The sequence below is a fragment of the Ovis canadensis genome, chromosome 12 (genome assembly GCF_042477335.2).
Source record: "Ovis canadensis isolate MfBH-ARS-UI-01 breed Bighorn chromosome 12, ARS-UI_OviCan_v2, whole genome shotgun sequence".
NCBI lineage: Eukaryota > Metazoa > Chordata > Mammalia > Artiodactyla > Bovidae > Ovis > Ovis canadensis.
Window position 1 is genome coordinate 38,154,865 of NC_091256.1, and position 20,497 is coordinate 38,175,361.

Consider the following 20,497-nt stretch of genomic DNA (forward strand, 5'->3'; position numbering starts at 1 on the left):
CAAGGACCCCGATCACTGCTAGCCCACGAGTCCTTACTGTTTTTGTCCAGCAGAGCACAGTAAAGGCAGAGGGCTGCTCATCATGGCCTGTTTCCCCTTCTCATTTCCAAACAAGACATTTATTGTATTATCCTATTTTCTTTTCACTGTTTACAAGAACACTGCTGTATATGTTGGGAATGTTTATGTCTGTCATTTAGTCTGAAGGATGTCAGACTCTAGGTGCTATATCCAGACCTCATTGAGAGGAATCCACATGACTTAGAGATCCTGGTCTTGGACCTGGGTATCAAAATGGCATAATTTGGATTCTTTATGACTGGAGAGGGTGTGATTTAATTTTTAGATGCATGTGGTTTGGTTACATTACATTATGGATAGAGATTATATTATATAGAAAATAGATTATAGAAATTGTACAAATGGAAAGAAGGTTATATAGGGATAATAAGAGGGTAGGGATGGACTGTAGGAAACATTTGTTATTTTTGCCTTCCTAGTTATCAATTTCCTCTTCCTAGGTAATAGCATGCTGATATTCTTTTGAAGAACTGTCCTCTTCTCAATTCTCAGACCAGTGGTTTATCCTTGTCTCTTGACCACAGTGGTTGATTCAGAGACAGCCCCATCAGGGGGTCAGAGGTCGGGCTCAGCCATGAGATTCCATTTCGGAACTTTTGAGAATCTCCTGGGAGAGAGAAGTTTCCTTTGCACTGGTAGTGTTACAGTGATAGGATGTGAGTTTGGAGCCATTGGAGGACTGTCCTGCATTGCATAAGAAGTGTCTGCCTAAATGTAGCCAGTAGAGATGAAACCAGGGCAGGAGATGGAGAGAGGCCAAGTTCGATGTCCTCAATCAAGCTCTGATGACAATTACTCTCCTGTACCCTTTCACTGTGTGAGCCACAAATATGAGATACTTTGCCTGCGACCGTGTGATTCAGTTTCTGAAACTTGTAACTGAAAATCCTGTAGTCATGATCAGCTATGGGAAATGCATAAACACCTCCATATGCTTTGAGTTTGTTTGGTGCTCTGCGCCCTTTGTTAACTGAAAGGGAGGAGAGTGACTTTTACTGAAACAGCTATCTTTCAGGAATTAACGCAGTAAAAGGAAGACTTAGTTGAATATGTTCCTCTGTTTCTTTGGTTTGGCATCCAAGGCCTGAGAGGACTTGCACTTCAGCGTGTCACTGGCATACTGCTTGGTACTATGAACCACCCTTCTCCCCTCCTCCCAGGTGAATGACATCCGGCCCCCCACAGTCTGGGTCCCCATCCTGAACTTCAGCTGAGACAGTCCATCGGGGCATGCGTGTCACAATGATGGTGGCATGTTCTGCCCCACACATGCATGTGCGACAGCAGCATGTTCCACACATGTTGGGGGATGGAGGGCTGTAGGTTTGCCAGCCACGACCATGAAACCTAGGATGACATGAGATAATGGCAAGACTAGTGGTGCTCAAGGTTAGGGTTCTGTGGGCTAATGCACAAGGGCTAAACAGTGGGACTAAAGAGTGAGGGCTCCAAGGGCAGTGAGTGGAAGGAGCCAAAGGCCAAGTAGAAGAGGTACCAAAATTAGGAGCCCGGAAGCAGAGAACAAGAGTCAGGAACCAGCAAGACTGAGAAGACAGGAGGCAGGGCTTCTCCGAGGAGACACTGGGCAGGCTGGCCATGTCCTAGGGGATGGTGTTCGTGTTGCTCAAGGCTACTGTGAAGGGTCTCCCTGAGCTCCATGCTAAGGTATCTACTAAGAGGCCTGGAGGGCACTTAGGTGTCCCTCTGTCTCTGCTTCAGCTGAGGGGCTCATGTCTGACCCTACAGGTCAGAGGGGAGGCACAGCAGATTCATCTGACAGTTACCTCTCCTGCATTTTCTATTAAGAATTTTGTTTCTTCAGACTATACCCTGATAGAAATTGAAAGGTTTAAACTTAAAAAAAATTTTTTTCGTGTCTTCAAATAAGCTTATTTACAAAATAGAAATAGACCCACAGACATAGAAAACAAACTTATGATTACAGAAGGGGAAAGCAGGGGAGGCATAAATTAGGATGACTTGAAATACACACACACACACACACACGTATATACAAAATAGGTCCAACAAGGTCCTAGTGTTTAGCACGGGAAACTATACTCAATAATTTATAATAACCTGTAAGGATTAGTATGAAAAATAATGTATATATATATATAATTTATATATATTGGGTGGCTCACACAGTAAAGAGATCCCCTGGAGAAGGGAATGGCTACCCACTCCAGTATTCTTTGTCTTTTTAGAAAGTATCCATATGCATAAATTAATGGATACTATATTTAAAAGGCAGCAGCACTCTTCTCATGCCTATTTCTTCTTTCTCTCATAATATGCAGCAGCAGGTAGAAAGATCTCTCGAAGGTTGCCCCAGTGCCCACGGGAGTGGATGTTCTGGTAAGCCTGGGGCTCTGCTGATGGGGGCCTGGCCATGCGGCGGCGGTGCTGGCCCCGGCTCAGTCGCCTTTGTACCGCTTGTTAGTGATCTGGTTGGTGGTGGTCAGGTACAGACAGAAGCACAGGTAGCTCCCCAGAAGGAAGCTCAGCACCACGACAAAGCCCACCAGGAAGAGGATCCTTGGGAAGGTCAGGAACAGGTACTGAATAAGGAAGACAGGGTCAACAACCTACAAGTGTCAGAGGTCATCGATGTAAGTCTCCAGGTACAAGTCTGACATCACCACCAGCTGGACCAGGTGCTCACCACGGCCATGGTGGCCGCCAAGACTGTCAACGTCAAGAGGTAGGAGAGGAAATACCGGGTGTTCCAGGCCCCGATGCAGTTTTTCACTCATGCATTGCTGCTGCTAAGTCACTTCAGTCGTGTCCGACTCTGTGCGACCCTATAGACGGCAGCCCACCGGTGACGGTCAAACTGGTGCACACACCGGTTACACACCCAGTGCTTGGACCGCGCTGGTTTCCTGAACTCACAAGTAGGGCACCTCCTGTTCTTTGGGAGCATCACTTCATCGGATGCATAAACTTAAAGGAACAGTAATTTGTTTGCTTTTGTTATGGTACCAGGGTTGGTTACACAACTAAGGGCAAAACAAAAACAAAAAACAGCTTCACAATCAGCAGTAGATAAGGCAGAAAAATGTAATACAAAGAGATCTCCAGCTCTTGACAGAGGCTGGATATTTCCCAGGTATATTTGGTATAAACCATCCCTTGCAAGACCGGCCTTCCCTTGTAGCTCAGTCGGTAAAGAATTTGCCTGCGGTGCAGGAGACCCGGGTTCGATCCCTGGGTTGGGAAGATCCCCTGGAGAAGGAAATGGCAACCCACTCCAGTATCCTTGCCTGGAAAATCTCATGGACAGAAGAACCTGGTGGACTGCAGTCCATGGGGTCGCAAAGAGTCGGGCACGACTGAGCGACTAACACACACACACACATCCCTTGCAAGATGAGATGCAGGATAACGGAGGTGTAGTTTCTTGTACGGAAGAGGTAGTGGAGCACTCTTAGCATGGCTCTCTGAAGACATTCAGGAATTACATGTGAAAATATTTGTGCTCCTCAGCTGATTAGGCCTTGCAAGTAATGGATTTTTGAGCTAATGCAGATCATCACAAAACCAACCAGCACCAAAGCCAGGCAGAGCAAGAAGAGAACCAGAGAGTCCATCCTGGGGATGTTTCTTTTGTCTGGATAGCTTTCAGCCAGCAACTCTGGCGTTCCTCCTCCAAACATTCATGGAGAACTCAAATGACATCTCCTCTTGCGCAGTGCCGTGCGCCTGGCACAACAGGTAACACCCAAAGTTTTCCCCTAGGGGGCTGGATCTGGTGCCAGGATCGGTCAACAACCAGCTGCCTCGGGCTGGCACCTCCAGGGCGCATCCCCAGACCCACTCCAGTATTCTTGCCTGGAGAATTCTATGGACAGAGGAGACTGGTGGGCTACAGTGCATGGGATCACAAAGAATCAGACACGACTCAGTGACTTTCACTCATTTACTCCCTCCCTCATATATAACTGGGCTTCCCTAGTGGCTCAGATGGTAAAGCGTCTGCTTGTAATGTGGGAGAACTGGGTTCGACCCCTGGGTTGGGAAGATCCCCTGGAGAAAGAAATGGCAACCCATTTCAGTACTCTTGCCTGGAAAGTTTCATGGACGTAGGAGCCTGGTAGGCTACAGTCCATGGGGTCGCAAAGAGTCGGACATGACTGAGCAACTGAACAAAGTTGATTTACAATGTTTGAGGTGTATAGCAAAGTGAATCACATATTCTTTTTCAGATTTTTTTCCATTATAGGTTATTACAAGATATTGAATATAGTTCCCTGTGCTGTACAGTAGGTCCTCGTTTATTTTATATATAGTAGTGTGTATCTGTTAATTCCAAATTTCCAATTTGTCCCTCCTCTCACCTTCCCCTTTGGTAACCATATGTTTATTTTTGATGTATGTGAGAGTAGGACCTCATCTTAGCTCTATTATACCTGCAAAGATCCTATTTCCTCGTAAGATCACATTTTCAGGTACTGGGTACAGTTCCCTTTGGGCTTCTCAGGTGGCTCAGTGGTAAAGAATCCGTCTGCTAGTGCAGTAGATCTGCGTTTGATCCTTGGGTCAGAAAGATCCCCTGGAGAAAGAAATGGCCCCCTGCTCTAGTGATGTTGCCTGGGAAATCCCACGGACAAAGGAGCCTGGAGGGCTGCAGTCCATGGGGTCCCTAAAAGAGTCAGACACGACTGAGCAACTAATCAGCATGGTTCCCTTACAGGTCCTGGTGCAGTTGGAACGTCAGCATTATCTTTTTGGGAGACACAGTTGAACCTGCTGTTTGCAATGCCTGCTAAGCAAATAGTCAGTGACTAAATTATTTGCTGAAGAAATAAATAAAATGAATGACATGATTGGATATAAGATGTGCACGTGGTTTTTTGAGACTACTGTGGATCTGAAATGCTGGGTAGAGGAGTTTGGACAATGCTCTAGGGTGGTAAAGCTTGTTGAGAAACACTGAGTTGATTTTATAGGGTCAAGCAAGGGAGACTTGTAGCTTATAGCTTGAGGTTTAAAAATTCTAGATTTTCAGTCTATCTAAAGATGTCACCAGACTTTTGTCCCTTGATTCTATTAAAAAAAAAAAACAAACTGTTAAAAATACCAGTTGCCAGCTTGGAACACCCAAGCAGCAAGTCTGTGGACTCAGAACAGAGATTCTTTTTCTCGAGTTAGTGTTTTTGAAAGAAGCAGTAATGGACTCAAAAACGTTAAGGAAAATAAACATGTTAAGACCAGTGCAAACGTGGTATCATTTTCTATAATGGAAGAGTCTAAATATAGCCCTATGATTATAGATCATCACCATAGACAGCGTATCCCCCTCGAGCTTCCTCAAGTCTTTCACAAACATGACCTATTACATTTCTCACCTTTTCACGCCTTCATTAGAGGGGCTGATATTTTGGCTCACAAGTCGGACTGAATTTGCAGCGAACAAGTCCAGGCGGCTGGTGTCTTCTTAAGTCCCCCATGCTGAGCCCTATAGGCAGGCACAGGTGCTGTGTTGGCAGGTACTAATCAGCTGTAGGCAGCATGCCTTGCAGCTTTGGTCTCTTTAGAAATGTGAAGCAGTCATATACTTCTGAACCCATCTGCTATGGGTTGAATTGTGTCCCCTAAAAAGACATGTTGAAATCTTCACCCCTAGGACCTCAGAATGGGACCTTATTTGGATATCAGATCTTTGTAGATGTAATCAAGTTAACATGAAGCCATTACGGTGGGCCATAATTCAACTTGACTCATGTCCTTATGGAAGAGGGGAATTTTGACCGGGACTAAATGAGGAAAAGGCCACGTGAAGGTGGAGACATACAGGAGCAGGCCACGTGATGACACATGCAGAGACTGAAGGGCTCCAGCTCAAGCCAAGGGAAACCAAGGATCCTCAACAATTCCTGAGCCTGGAAGAAGCAAGGAAGGGTTCTCCCCTTCCTTTTGAGGAAGCATGGCCCTGCTGACACCTTGATTTTGGACTTCTAGCTTCCAGAACTGTGACAGAATGAATTGCTATTGGTTTAAACCACCTAGTTTGTAGTCCTTTATCATGGCAGCCCTAGGAAATGAAAACATTTTTTCTTTCTCCAGTGTTTATCTGCCTTGACATTAATTTCTCTAGGTCGTTGTACCCTGTTGGGTTAACTTAGCTAATTCTTTATTGCTAAGGTATTTGCAGCTGTTGCTAGCATTGTGGGGAGTGCATGGGGAGTTGCTGAGCACCACGTGCTCTGTGAAGGGACCCTATCTGGCGGGTCACCCTCAGGTGTGCTAACTGGGGAGAGTTTAATGAAGGGAAACACAAAGGTGGACAGGGCCAAGGAAACTAACAAGGATGACAAAGGATGACTCCTACTAACTGCAGTTCGTAATGGAAGGTGCCATTACCACCCCTTAACCTAAAGGAGTCAGGGAGGGACAGTCCCCAGTGCCAGGGATGGCAGTAGCTGTGGCTATAGGAGGTGGTTGTCTAACACGATCTGCATGGCAGGGAGGGAACCAGGGGGATACACATCTGTTCATTCTCTTCTTCCATCCTCTGATACCTGTTTGCTTCACCCAACCAGAAGCTGGAGGGCAGCTGGCATGGAGCCTATAAAGGTCAGCTTTCCTGGGTTACAAAGAAGGGTGAAGCAGTTTAGATAGTGGGTTCTCAAGAAGAGATGGGGGCTGAGACTGTGCAGAGATCATGCCAGATGGGGGCAGGGAGCCAGTTCTCCGCTGCCTACCCTTCCCCCAGCTTTGATTTGCTCGTCCAAGGATATGCCTGGTATAAAAGTCCCCATTTTGATCCTATTTGCATTTTGGTGGCACCTATTTTTATGTGAGAAATAGCTGTCTCTGAATGCTAAATTCTAATGCAATTTCTTTTAAAGCTCAAGGGCGATGGGGGCAGAGGCGGAGGGAGAGAAACCTAACAAAAATGAGACAGATAATGGTGGATTGTTAGCTCGGAAAAAAGGATTGCCAGAAGGAAAATACTGACCAGGGATGAGGTTAGAAAGAAAAAAAAAAATCATGTGCTAAGGGGAAGAAGGTGAGCTGGATTCCAGTTAATAGAGAAAATGAGCTAGAGAAGGACATGAAAAGATGACCCAAATGCAATCCTGAGAGAAATCTGCAAGAGATTTCTGTCTGTGAGAATCAAGGAGAATGAAATTGTATCTTTCTTACCAGAATGTGGTGAGAAGGAGATGAGTCAGTGTAAGGAAGAATGCTCTTTAGCTATGAAGCACTGTATACATTAAAAGTATATAACAACAGTCACTATATAACAGCCATCTAGTTGGGGGTATAAGGAGATGCCTGAGCAATTTCAGCTACCCTGACGGATTGTGTATGGCTAGTCATTATCATTTTCACCCACAATAAGCAATAGGGACTTCATTTCATCAACTAAAGTGGGGTAGATCTAAGAACAGAAATCAGATAATTGAGAGGGAAAAGTCTGCAACTTCTGCTTTGCCAAACTCCTGCGTTTGTTCCCTTCTTAATTCACCCCATGAGAGTCTCAAGGACGTGGTAGGTTTTGGTACCTAACTGGCCAGTAGAAGATGTTTCTGAATTTCTTATGAGCAAGTATGTGGAGGAAAGCTAGGACCATACTTCCATTACTAAGGGGAGACGATGTTCAGTTTTTTTGGTGTGGTCATAGTAACAGTAAGTAGGAATCTCTAAGAACTTTTGATTATTGTTGTTGTTCAACCACTAAGTCATGTCCAACACTTTGCAACCCTATGGACTGAAGCACGCGAGGCCTCCATGTTCCTCACCATCTCCTGGAATTGGCTCAAACTCATATGCATTGAGTCAGTGATTCCATCCAGCCATTTCATCCTCTGTCATCCCCTTCCCCTCCTGCCTTCAGTCTTTCCCAGCACCATGGTCTTATCCAATGAGTTGGTTTTTTGCATTAGGTGGCCGAAGTATTGGAGTTTCAGTTTCAGCATCAGTCCTTCCAATGAATATTTGGGTTGATTTCCTTTAGGATTGACTGGTATGATCTCCTTGCAGTCCAAGGGACTCTCAAGAGTCTTCTCCAGCACCACGATTTGAAAGCATCAATTCTTTGGCCCTCAGCTTTTTTTATGGTCCAACGCTCATATCGGTACCTGTGTTGCTGTTCAGTTGCTCAGTTGTGTCTGACTCTTTGCAACCCTATGGACTACAGTGTGCCAGGCTTCCCTGTCCTTCACTATCTCCTGGAGCTTGGTCAAACTCATGTCCATTGAGTTGGTGATGCCATCCAACCATCTCATCCTCTGTCATCCCCTTCTCCTCCTGCCTTCAATCCTTCCCAGCATTAGGACCTTTTCTAATGAGTCAGCTCTTCCCATCAGGTGGCCAAAGTATTGGAGCTTCAGCTTCAGCATTAGTCCTTCCAATGAATATTCAGGCTCGATTTCCTTTAGGCTTGACTGGTTTGATTTCCTTGCAGTCCAAGGGACTCTCAAGATTCTTCTCCAACACCACAGTTCAAATGTATCAATTATTTGGTGCTCAGCTTTCTTTGTGGTTCAACTCTCACATCCATACATGACTACTAGAAAAACCATAGCTTTGACTAGATGGACCTTTGTTGGCAAAGTAATGTCTTTGCTTTTTAATATAGTGTCTAGGTTGGTCATATCTTTTCTTCCAAGGAGCAAGCTTCTTTTAATTTCATGGCTGCAGTCACCATCTGCAGTGATTTTGGAGCCCAAGAAAATACAGTCTCACTGTTTCCATTGTTTCCCCATCTATTTGCTGTCAAGTGATGGGACCAGATGCCATGATCTTAGATTTCTGAATGTTGAGTTTTAAGCCAACTTTTTCACTCTCCTCTTGCACCATCATTAAGAGACTCTTTAGTTCCTCTTTGCTTTCTGCCGTCAGTGTGGTATCATCTGCATATCTTGAAGTTGTTGATATTTCTTCCCACAATCTTAATTCTAGCTTGTGATCATCCACCCAGTACCTTCAGTTCAGTTCAGTTCAGTTGCTCAATCGTGTCCAACTCTTTGCGACCCCATGGACCTCAGCACACCAGGCCTCCCTGTCCATCACCAAATCCCAGAGTTTACTCAAACTCATGTCCATTGAGTTGGTGATGCCAATACCTTGGTTCTGCTCTAATTTAAGTACTTAACTCTTCTCTGAATTATTTCAGTAGGTTTTTGACATATCAAATTTCCAGTCCATTTTCTTCATTGTCAGATGAGTTATCTTCCTATAAACAGGTCAGACAGTTCTACCCCCTCAATATCTTCAGTGGCTCTTTCTTGGTCTAAGTATCTGGCTCAGTTCCTGTCTGTAGCTTTAAGGCCCTCCAAGATTGAGCCCTGATCTGTCTTTTCAGCTTCCTCACCCACTATGCCTGTCTCTGGCCCTGCACATGTCACACTGCACTCCTCACCCTTCCCTGAATTTGCCATTCAAACCTCTATGCATTTTCTTTTGGCCACATCATAACATGTGGGATCTTAGATCCCCAACCAGGGATTGAACCCATGCCCCCTGCCTTAGGAGCATGGAATCTTAACTACCAGACCACTAGAGGAGTCATGCAAATCTCTGTGTTTTTATACTGTCTGTAGAATCTTCCTAGCTTCCATTCAAATCTAGATCTCCACATAGCCTTTCTTGGGCCACCTAGTTGGAATCAATTATTCCTGACTTCATCTTTCCATAGTATTTTTCTTACTCCTCTCCTATAGTTCTTATTTTTACATTGCTTTATATTATAGCTGGTTGTCTTCTCTCCAGATTGTATGCTTCTCAAGGGCAGCCATTGAATCTTATTCCTTTCTGTGTCCATCCCTTAGAGCTTCACATGTAGCGTGTATGCATGTTCAGTCACTAAGTCATGTTTGACTCTTGCAACTCCATGGACTGTAACCTGCCAGGTTCCTCTATCTGTGGGATTTCCCAGGCAAGAATACTGGAGTGGGTTGCCATTTCCTCCTCCAGGGATAGAATCCCAGAATGGAACCCACATTCTCCTCCATCTCCTGAATTGGCAGGCAGATTCTTTACCACTGAGCCACCTTCATACATAGTGTTAGTCAGTTAGTTCAGCTATGTCTGACTCTTTGCAACACTGTGGACTGCAGTACACTAGGCTTTCCTGTCCATCACCAATTCTCAGAGCTTTCCTGTCCCTCCCACCAACTCCCAACTCCCAAACTCACGTCCATCAAGTCGGTGATGCCATCCAACCATCTCATCCTCTGTCATCCCCTTCTACTGCCTTCAATCATTCCCAGCATCAGGGTCTTTTCTAATGAGTCAGTTCCTCCCATCAGGTGGCCAAAGTATTGGAGCTTCAGCTTCAGCATTAGTCGTTCCAATGAATATTCAGTCGTTCCAATGAATATCCAATGATATTCAATGAATATCCAATGATTTCCTTTAGGATTGACTAGTTGGATCTCTTTGCAGTCCAAGGGACTCTCAAGAGTCTTCTCCAACACCACAATTCTAAAGCATCAATTCTTTGGTGCTCAGCCTTCTTTATGGTCCAACTCTCTATACCTGACTACTGGAAAAACCATAGCTTTGACTATACATAGTGGGTTCTCTGAAAATATGAGCAAATGAATGAATACTAAGCAAATCCTACAGTGTGGATCACTGAGAGGCTGGTGTTGAAGTATATATTATAGCTTCAGAATTCCTGATCTAGAACTTTCCTGGTGGTCCAGCAGCTAAGACTCTGCAGCCCAATGCAGGGGGTCCAGGTTTGATTCCTGGTCAGGGAACTAGACTCCACATGCTGCAACTAAGACCCAGCACAGCTAAAAAGGAAAAAAAAAAAAATTCCTGATCTTTTTTCACCAGAGCCAGAAATTCAAAAGGAGGTGATTTAGTTGGTGGAGAAGTGGTCTATGGGAAGTCTGAAACGGAAGTGCAGCTGTACTTCCATTTCATTTTGTTCCTGTAGATTTTGTCTCATGGCCTTGACTTGAAATTTCAGTTGGAAACTTGAAATGCAACAAAAATAGTTTCTTCTGTGTCACCCAATAATAAGGCTTTCAAAATTCTTTATTTCCATGTAAACATTTCTCTTGAAAATCAACTCTGCTACAAAGTGGGGCTAATTCAACTGCCATCCATGTGGATGTAGTTGTGAGGATGACTTTAAATGGGACATTTTTAGACTCTCCAATATGTCAACAAGTTAAGAGTTTCATTCATTTAAAAAATGTAAATAAATGCAGCTGCATCTGGTTATACAGACAATAAAAGTGAGATCGTGATGGTGCTAAAGCAAGTGGGAAGATGCTCTAAATTGAGAGAGACAACCAGCTTTGAGCCTAATTTAAGGAGTACCAATAAATATATTTAGAAAACTCATGCAACAAAACTCATACCTCCAGCTCATCTTTTTTTTTTTCACTCTGAGCTAGCTGAACTCATCATGACAACTTCAGAACAACAAATAAAGAACTGGCTGCCTACCAAAGCATCAAGTGGTGAGAAAGGAAAGTCACATGCATCAAACACACATGCTGGAATTCTCCATTACTCTACGTAAAATAATTATATAACTTTGTATTTCCTGTGAGAATCTTTTGTTGAGTTAAACAGTGTTCAACTTTCAAAATCTAGATTTCCAGAAATCAAATAGAGTCTGTTTGTTTTAAGATATAATGTATTTTTCTCCTAAAATGTCATTATAAATGCAACTAGGTACCCGGGCTGGCCCAGTAAAGCCATTTAAGCTTAAAACATTGATGCCATATCATATATTTGCAAGGAAAATTAGTTTTAAAAAATGTTTGCACTGCAATATTAACATTTACGTAAGTAATTTAATCTCTCATCCTTAAAATTGAAGAAGAAAGGCTTTCATTCTTGCTAAATGATAATGCCTGTGGAAAAATAGATTTCATTAAAGGAGGATGAAAATATAGATTGGTACTATAGTGGAGAGTCTGAAGGGAAATTTGGGCTCTTTCCCAGGCCTTCTAATTTGCTACTATTGGTTCTTGATGACATTACATTTCACTCCCAAATGTAGGGCCTTCCTTTTTCCTCACATGGATATATCACTAGTACTACTTTAAACTTATCATTCATGATTAGGGTCATTTTTCTTTGACTTACAAATGGAGAAAAAGGGGGCACAAGAGACATTTTCCTGAGGTAACTGAACAAAAATTACATGAGAGGAAAGAGGGAGAAGAAGCTCTTAAAAAAGGCTCTGTGTGCATATGAAAAATAAATTTCCCATAGTGGTGAATGGAGCTGAGTCAGCAAAAATGCAAGATTTCCCCGCCACCCCCCTTAAAAAAGAAAAGAGCTGTTCATTAGATTTGATGGTTCTCTGTCATGCTATTACCTCCTGAGAGGCAGGGACCATCACAGGAACAAGCACAGAAAGGACACATTGTGCCGCTGGCTGTTCTTTTTTATGGGACATTCATCTATCAGTTGTAAATTTGAGATTTACTGCTCTCTCTCATTAACAACTTTGGATTTATAATTGTGATTTATTTCTCTCATTTTTCCATACGGAGTAAATAAGTGTATTCTATTTTTTAAAAACTTGTATCTCTCTCTGTCACCATCATCTCCCATCCAACTTGCTGCTACTATTGGGGTAATACTTTTATAAGACCTTTCTTCAGCCAAGAAAAACTGCGTGGTTTCCCATTTTCTTCACAAGTAGAAACTTTTCTGCCAAGTGTCCAGATTCTCCATAATAGGACCTCCCCTTCATAGCCAAGCCCACGCCTCCTCCACTTCTCATCAGATGCCTCTTCTGTGATTTGGCCAGAATCTTTCCTGTTCTTTGAAAATGCCACAACCATTCCAGCTTCTATGCATCATCAGCTCATGTTCTCCTTGCAATTCATACTTTTTCTCCCTGGCTATCTAAATTCCATCTATATGTAGGAAACAATGTTTGGAGATCTAGTCTACTTGTAATAATTTTAGCCACCCTCTGGTGATGTTTGTACTACATAACTGAGCCTTTTAAGCTACCTATGATTGGACTAAGAGAGTATATCTGACCCAGATGAAATGATCAGACTCTCTTTCCCAGGAACTTGGAAATGAAACTGAAAAGCAGTCTGAGTGTTCAGATTTGGAACATATGAACTTAGGAACTGAGGGTCAACCACATTTTCCTTTGTGGAAGAGAGACTGTGGAAATCTAATGATAGAAAGAGAGCATGCAGTGCTTAGGGTGCTTGGTAGAAAATAACAGAAACTAACTCTGGTTTATTTAAGCAGACTATTTACTTCAAGGTCTTATGTAGCTCTTAGAATCAATGGGGAAGCTGGAAAGCCAGGTTTGGAAATGGACAGGGACCAAGGGAAACTAGGCAGTCAGGGACAGCCAAGGTGTCAAACCAGAGACCATCTGGTTAGAAGGTCACTGTAGGCTCCATGTCTTGTGTTCTCTTGTATAGGACCACATAGCAGCTCCTTCTAATGCTCCTTCTAAAAGTTAACTCAGATTATGACACTCTCCTGCAGTTGTATAATAAAGAATTTCTTTGGTCTTCGTCCCAGGTTCCTGGCTTGGTGCTTCTAAAACACCTTAGAATTTCCCAGGTGATAAAAATGCTATTGTTATTCATGGTGGGTCTTGATCATTTATGCTAATGAACTGGCTCTGGATGGGAGTCATTTGGACCTGGAAGCTCTAGACCCCAAGGCTTAGATGAGTAACAGTGGTTGGTAAACACATCCATGTGCTGGGAGGGTGACTCATCCTTATTCCCTGGGATGCTCCTAGTCCACACCCTATGTGTCTCTTCATTTGACTGATCCTGATTCATATCTTTTATAATAAAACTGCAAGTGTAAGTCTAGTGCTTGCCTGAGTTCTGTCAGTTGTTCTGGTAAAATTGAACCTGAGGGAGTCATAGAACCTCCTGAATTTTTAGCCAGGTGTTCAGAAGTGTGGGTGGCCTCAGGACCCTTGAACTTGCAGCTGGCATATGAAGTAATGACAGTCTTCTTGGGGGCTGTGGGGTGTCTGCTGACCCAGGGGCTTGGAGTCAAAATTGTATTGCCATATTGCACCTTCTTGAACTTCCATGTGAATTTTATTAAACCAGAATAAAGCAAATCTTCACCATGGCCTTGCCAGACCTGACCACTGTTGCCTCTCTCACTACTTTCCCTCCACATTCACTTCACTGCAGCCACAATGGCCTTTTTTTCTGTCTCTCGTACAAACCAAGCTGGCTTCATTTCAGGTCCTTGCACTTGCTGTTCCCTCTCCCTAGAAGGGCTTTCCTCCAGATCTTTGCCCAGACTTCTCTAAGGGTGAAAGTGGTGTTGGTCTTGTTCACCTCTGTATCCAAGACCTAGAGCCATGACTTTATTGGTTGATTATAGACTCAGAGGTCACATCAGAGACCTGGTAAATCTATTCATTGTAATTCTGCAGCCGACAGGATTGAATTTGAGCTCTGATGTTTTTGCTTGATTGGCTCTGTGGCTATAAGACAAGAGGTTCTCTTTTGCTGTAATAGAAACTTCATGGTTCTCTAACCCTGACATTAGGCCTTCCCTGTTAGCTCAGACGGTAAAGAATCCTCCTGCAATGCAGGAGACCCAGGTTTGATTCCTGGGACAGGAAGATCCCCTGGAGAAGGAAGGGAATGTTTACCCACTCCAGTATTCTTGCCTGGAGAATACTGGTTAGAGGAGCCTGGTAGGTTATAGTCCATGGGGTCTGCAAAGAGCTGGACATGACTGAGTGGTTAACACTTTCACTTTTCAATCCTGACATTAGCTAAGATAGTAAAGCCCTAGAATGGTCTTTTTTTTTTTTCCCCCATCAAACTCACCGGTGTGTTCAGAAAGCAGCCAGCTCATGCAGAGCCTTTCTAATCATTGTTCCTACCAAAATAGTTACTTAGAGCCACCACTTGGTCTCCTCAAGCCTCACCTCCCATAAGCACCTCCTCCCAAGTGGCCAATGGTGAAAATTTAACTCACCATTTGCTGCTGTGTACCATGGAGACCAGCATCCCAACTTCTCACTGGCATTGAGGTAATCACTGCATTCAAGCCAAGATCGCTCAGATGACCAATCCAGATACCTATTTTTGAGTCAGTTTCCTGGGGCTGTTTTAGAAGCCGAGCATGAGTTTGGTTGGAGAAGCAAAAACTACTCTTGGTTTTTTAAACAGAAGGAATTTAACCCAGGAAATTGGTAACAAAGGTCTTGGGACAGTGGAACAGCAAAAACGGATCATTTGAGGAGGCCACTGGCCATCCACCGCTAAGGAGGCTGCACAAGGTGAACATGCGTTACCAGCGTCCGTCGCTGCCCCGCTGTTCTGAACCGGCCTCCAGAGCAGGAGCCGCAGAGCCCTCTGTCGCTCCTGCTGCTGCGCCGCCACCACTGCCACCGCCGCTGCTGCTTTTGTCACTGCCTCTGCTGCCAATGGCACCCCACTCCAGCACTCTCGCCTGGAAAATCCCATGGAAGGAGGAGCCTGGTGGGCTGCAGTCCATGGGGTCACTAAGTGTCGGACACGACTGAGCGAATTCACTTTCACGCATTGGAGAAGGAAATGGCAACCCACTCCAGTGTTCTTGCCTGGAGAATCCCAGGGACAGGGAAGCCTGGTGGGCTGCCATCTGTGGGGTCGCAGAGTCGGACACGACCGAAATGACTTCACAGCAGCAGCTGCTGCTCTTGCTGACGCTGCCAGCGGAACTGGGAAAAAGGATCACTTCTTCCTTTCATCCACTTTTCAGTCTCCTCCCAGTGCCTTCCACTGGCAGAACCAGCTGGCAAGGGAGTGTGCAAAACGCAGCCTCAGGCTTCCGGTCCTGGTGCTGGAGAGGAAGTGAAGCAGGGGGAGTGTTAGCTGAGAGGCCACAGCTTCTACTTGGCATGAGGTTGAAGGTCGCTCCCGGGCAAACCTTGCTAGCCCACCCAGACTAGAGCAGACAAGCTATGCTCACTCTCAAAACTGTACATTACTATGTGTAAAATAAATAACTAACGAGAACCTATAGTGTAGCACGGTGTGGGGAGGGGGAAGAAGGTGCAATCTGTTTGTAGGACATATACCAAGTTAACCTTAAAAATACATTCGAATATCCATTGGGGCTTCTGTGATAGCTCAGATGATAAAGAATCTGCCTGCAATGCAGGAGACCCAGGTTCGATCCCTGGGTTGGGAAGATCCTCTGGAGAGGAATGGCTACCCACTTCAGTATTCTTGCCTGGAGAATTCCATTGACAAAGGAGCCTGGCAGGCTACAGTCCGTTGGGTTGCAAAGAGTTGGATATGACTGAACGACTAAGACTTTCACTTTCTTTCCAATATGCATTAACTGCAGACAAGTATTGTTTGATTCCACTTATACGAGATAACCTAGAATAGTCAAATTAAAAGAGTCAGAAATTACTTTGGTAGATCCCAGGGGCCGGGAATGGGGGGTGAGGAGGGGGGAATGAGGACTTAGTGTTTAACAGGAATAGAATTTCAGTTTAGGAAGATGAAAAACTCGGAAGGTGGATGATGGAGAGAGTTGCACAACAATGTGAGTGTACTTAGTGGCACTGAACTCAGTTCAGTTCAGTTCAGTTCAGTTGCTCAGTCGTGTCCGACCCTTTGCGACCCCATGAATCGCAGCATGCCAGGCCTCCCTGTCCATCATCAACTCCTGGAGTTAACTCAGACTCATGTCCATCAAGTTAGTGATGCCATCCAGCCATCTCATCCTCGGTCGTCCCCTTCTCCTCCTGCCCCCAATCTCTCCCAGTATCACAGTCTTTTCCAATGAGTCAGCTCTTCGCATGAGGTGGCCAAAGTACTGGAGTTTCAGCTTTAGCATCATTCCTTCCAAAGAAATCCCAGGGCTGATCTCCTTCAGAATGGACTGGTTGGATCTCCTTGCAGTCCAAGGGACTCTCAAGAGTCTTCTCCAACACCACAGTTCAAAAGCATCAATTCTTCGGCACTCAGCCTTCTTCACAGTCCAACTCTCACATCCATACATGACCACTGGAAAAACCATAGCCTTGACTAGACGGACCTTAGTCGGCAAAGTAATGTCTCTGCTTTTGAGTATGCTATCTAGATTGGTCATAACTTTTCTTCCAAGGAGTAAGCGTCTTTTAATTTCATGGCTGCAGTCTCTGGTCCACTGGAGAAGGGAATGGCAAACCACTTCAGTATTCTTACCTTGAGAACCCCATGAACAGTATGAAAGGGCAAAATGATAGGATACTGAAAGAGGAACTCCCCAGGTCAGTAGGTGCCCAATATGCTACTGGAGATCAGTGGAGAAATAACTCCAGAAAGAATGAAGGGATGGAGCCAAAGCAAAAACAATACCCAGCTGTGGATGTGACTGGTGGTAGAAGCAAAGTCCAGTGCTATAAAGAGCAATATTGCATAGGAACCTGGAATGTCAGGTCCGTGAATCAAGGCAAATTGGAAGTGGTCAAACAAGAGATGGCAAGAATGAACGTCGACATTCTAGGAATCAGCGAACTAAAATGGACTGGAATGGGTGAATTTAACTCAGATGACCATTATATCTACTACTGTGGGCAGGAATCCCTCAGAAGAAATGGAGTAGCCCTCATGGTCAACAAAAGAGTCTTGGATGCAGTACTTGGTTGCAATCTCAAAAATGACAGAATGATCTCTGTTTGTTTCCAAGGCAAACCATTCAATATCACAGTAATCCAAGTCTATGCCCCAACCAGTAACGCTGAAGAAGCTGAAGTTGAACGGTTCTATGAAGACCTACAAGACCTTTTAGAACTAACACCCCCAAAAGATGTCCTTTTCATTATAGGGGACTGGAATGCAAAAGTAGGAAGTCAGTTGAGTTAGCTATGGTTAAAATGGGCTTCCCTGGTAGTTCAGCTGGAAAAGAATCTGCCTGCAATGCAGGAGACCCTGGTTCGATTCCTGGGTTGGGAAGATCCACTGGAGAAGGAATAGGCTACCCACTCCAGTATTCTTGGGCTTCCCTTGTGGCTCAGCTGTCAAAGAATCCGCCTGCAATGTTGGAGACCTGGGTTCGATCCCTGGGTTGGGAAGATCCCCTGGAGAAGGGAAAAGCTACATACTCCAGTATTCTGGCCTGGAGAATTCCATGGACTGTGTAGTCCATGGGGTCATAAAGAGTTGGACACAACTGAGCGACTTTCACTTCACTTCATGGTTAAAATAGTATGTTTTATATTATGGAACTTTTACCATAATAAAAAAATATATATATAAACCTCCCTGGACATAGTCCTCATAGAACTTTGTATGGATTGTTATTATATATTATATTACACATGTATGTAGATGTATATGCATATTTCATATATTTATATATTTATGTCAGTTTATGTTTTCCCTGCTAGATGCTTCTGGAAGGCAGGGCCTATATAGGTTTTTCTCTCCAGGGTCTGCAGTGCCTACATATAATAGACACTCATAAACGTTTGTGGAATAAGTGAAGGGCTCCAAACGCCCATACCTTACTGCTCATGCTTCATCATTTTCTCTCCTTTAGTCTTAATTCAGTTCCATCTATCATGATATTTCAAACCCCACAAAGAACTGTGAGACTGTTAGTAAGAAAGCTAGCTGTTTAGAAGGGTTCTTATCACCTTTTAAAAAACGTGCACATTCAACAACAGTGTGAGACTCCAGAGCATTCCAGTCCCTCCAGACTCCCTGCCACTCAGGGTAACTTTCAAGTTTGTGTTGGAAGTTACAGCATTGGGCCTCGAAGGTCTCATGTGGTTTTAATTTTAGGGGCCTGAATGGGCAACTAGGTGCTTTCAAGAAGGGCATAACAAAAATAGATGTAAGAACAGGCATCGGAAAGTGCCAGGCTGAGGAGTGAGGAGCACAGAGGAGGCAAAGGGCCCTCTGGTGTTGGATGAAGGTGTGAGGCAGGAAGCAAATTCCCCTGAGTCAGCTTGAACACAGGGCCTCTGTAAAGCTAATATTGGGCTTTCCAGGTGGTGCTAGTGGTAAAGAACCTGCTTGACAATGCAGGAGACATAAGAGACGTGGATTTGATCCCAGAGTCAGGAAGGTCTTCTGGAGGAGGGCATGACAATCCACTCCAGTATTCTTGCCTGGAGAATCCCATAGACAGAGGAGCCTGGTGGGCTATCTTCCATAGTGTTGAAAGAGTTGGACATGACTGAAATGACTTAGCATGCACACAAGGCCAATATTTGGCTTCTACAACATGTATTTGGCTTCCCTTGTGGCTCAGCTGGTGAAGAATCCACGGGCAGTGTGGGAGACCTGGGTTTGATCCCTAGGTTGGGAAGATCCCCTGGAGAAGGGAAAGGCTGCCCACTCCAATATTCTGGCCTGGAGAATTCCAGGGACTATATAGTTCATGGGATCGCAAAGAGTCAGACCCGACCAAGTGACTTTCACAACACATATGAGTCTGTGAAGTCTGCCGTAATAAAGTACCATAGACTGAGTGGCTTAAACAATAAAAATTTATTTTCTTACTATTCTAGAGGATGAAGTCAAAGATCAGGTATCAGCAGGGTTGGTTTCTTCTGAGGCCTCTGTTCTTGGCTTGCAGCGCCTTTTCACTGTGTCCCCGCATGTCGCCCCTTCGTCCGTGCGTGTGTATATCTTTGTCCAGATTCCCTCTTCTGATAAGGACACCAGCCACACTGGATTAGAGCTTACTTGTATGACCTCGCTTTAACTTAATTACCTCTGTAGAGACACTCCCTCCAGATACAGTCACATTCTGAGGTACTGGAGGTTAGGATTTCAACACGTGAACTTGAGGAGCGTGATTCAGCCTATAACACTGTAAACTTGGCTTCCTTCTTGCATATTTGTTTATCTCTATTATGGAAGTTTTTCTCAAACTGGAATCACAATATATTAACCTGTATCTCCCATGTTGCCAGTTTCCAGAGGGCTTCAAGGAGAACTGAAGTGGTTTGCAAATAAAAGTGAACAATGCTGCTAAGTCACTTCAGTCGTGTCCGACACTATGCAACCCCATAGACGGCAGCCCACCAGGCTCCTGTCCCTGGGATTCTCCAGGCAAGAACACTGGAGTGGGTTGCCATTTCCTTCTCCAATGCATGAAAGTGAGAAGTGAAAGTGAAGTCGCTCAGTGGTGTCTGACTCTTAGTGACCCCATGGACTGCAGCCTACCGGGCTCCTCCTTCCATGGAATTTTCCAGGCAAGAGTATTGGAGTGGGGTGCCGTTGAACAACAGGACACAGTAAAACGCTGTACCCCGTCCCTCCAGCACACCTCTCAGCTGCTCCCTGGTGCTAGCAGTGGGCATGAACTTGAGAGAGACTGCATGAGAGACCAGAGCCTGTTGCAGCCTCCTGGGGGATGATGGCTGAACCAGAGCTGGGTCAGAGAAATGAGGAGCAGTGGCATTACAGCGCTGTATGCCTGAGTTGAAAATCTACATGCCTTGAGGATCATTGGTGAATAAAGAAAAGGAAAGAATTCC

The 20,497-nt window shown here is 44.6% G+C and overlaps 2 long non-coding RNA genes and 1 pseudogene across 2 annotated transcripts in view; 1 reads left to right on the forward strand and 2 right to left on the reverse strand.

Annotated features, from left to right (window-relative positions):
- LOC138416390 (uncharacterized) overlaps window positions 1-15,776 on the reverse strand; it is a 35,623-nt gene extending 19,847 nt beyond the window's left edge. The window contains exon 1 of the long non-coding RNA XR_011247660.1: window positions 15,004-15,776. This is a non-coding gene — a long non-coding RNA (uncharacterized lncRNA). The remainder of the gene's footprint in view (window positions 1-15,003) is intronic.
- On the reverse strand, window positions 2,353-2,830 carry LOC138416252 (palmitoyltransferase ZDHHC4 pseudogene; annotated as a pseudogene).
- LOC138416391 (uncharacterized) lies at window positions 3,311-4,915 on the forward strand. The gene is made up of 2 exons (XR_011247661.1): window positions 3,311-3,798; window positions 4,778-4,915. It is a non-coding gene; the product is annotated as an uncharacterized lncRNA (long non-coding RNA).
- Window positions 15,777-20,497: the final 4,721 nt, after the last annotated feature.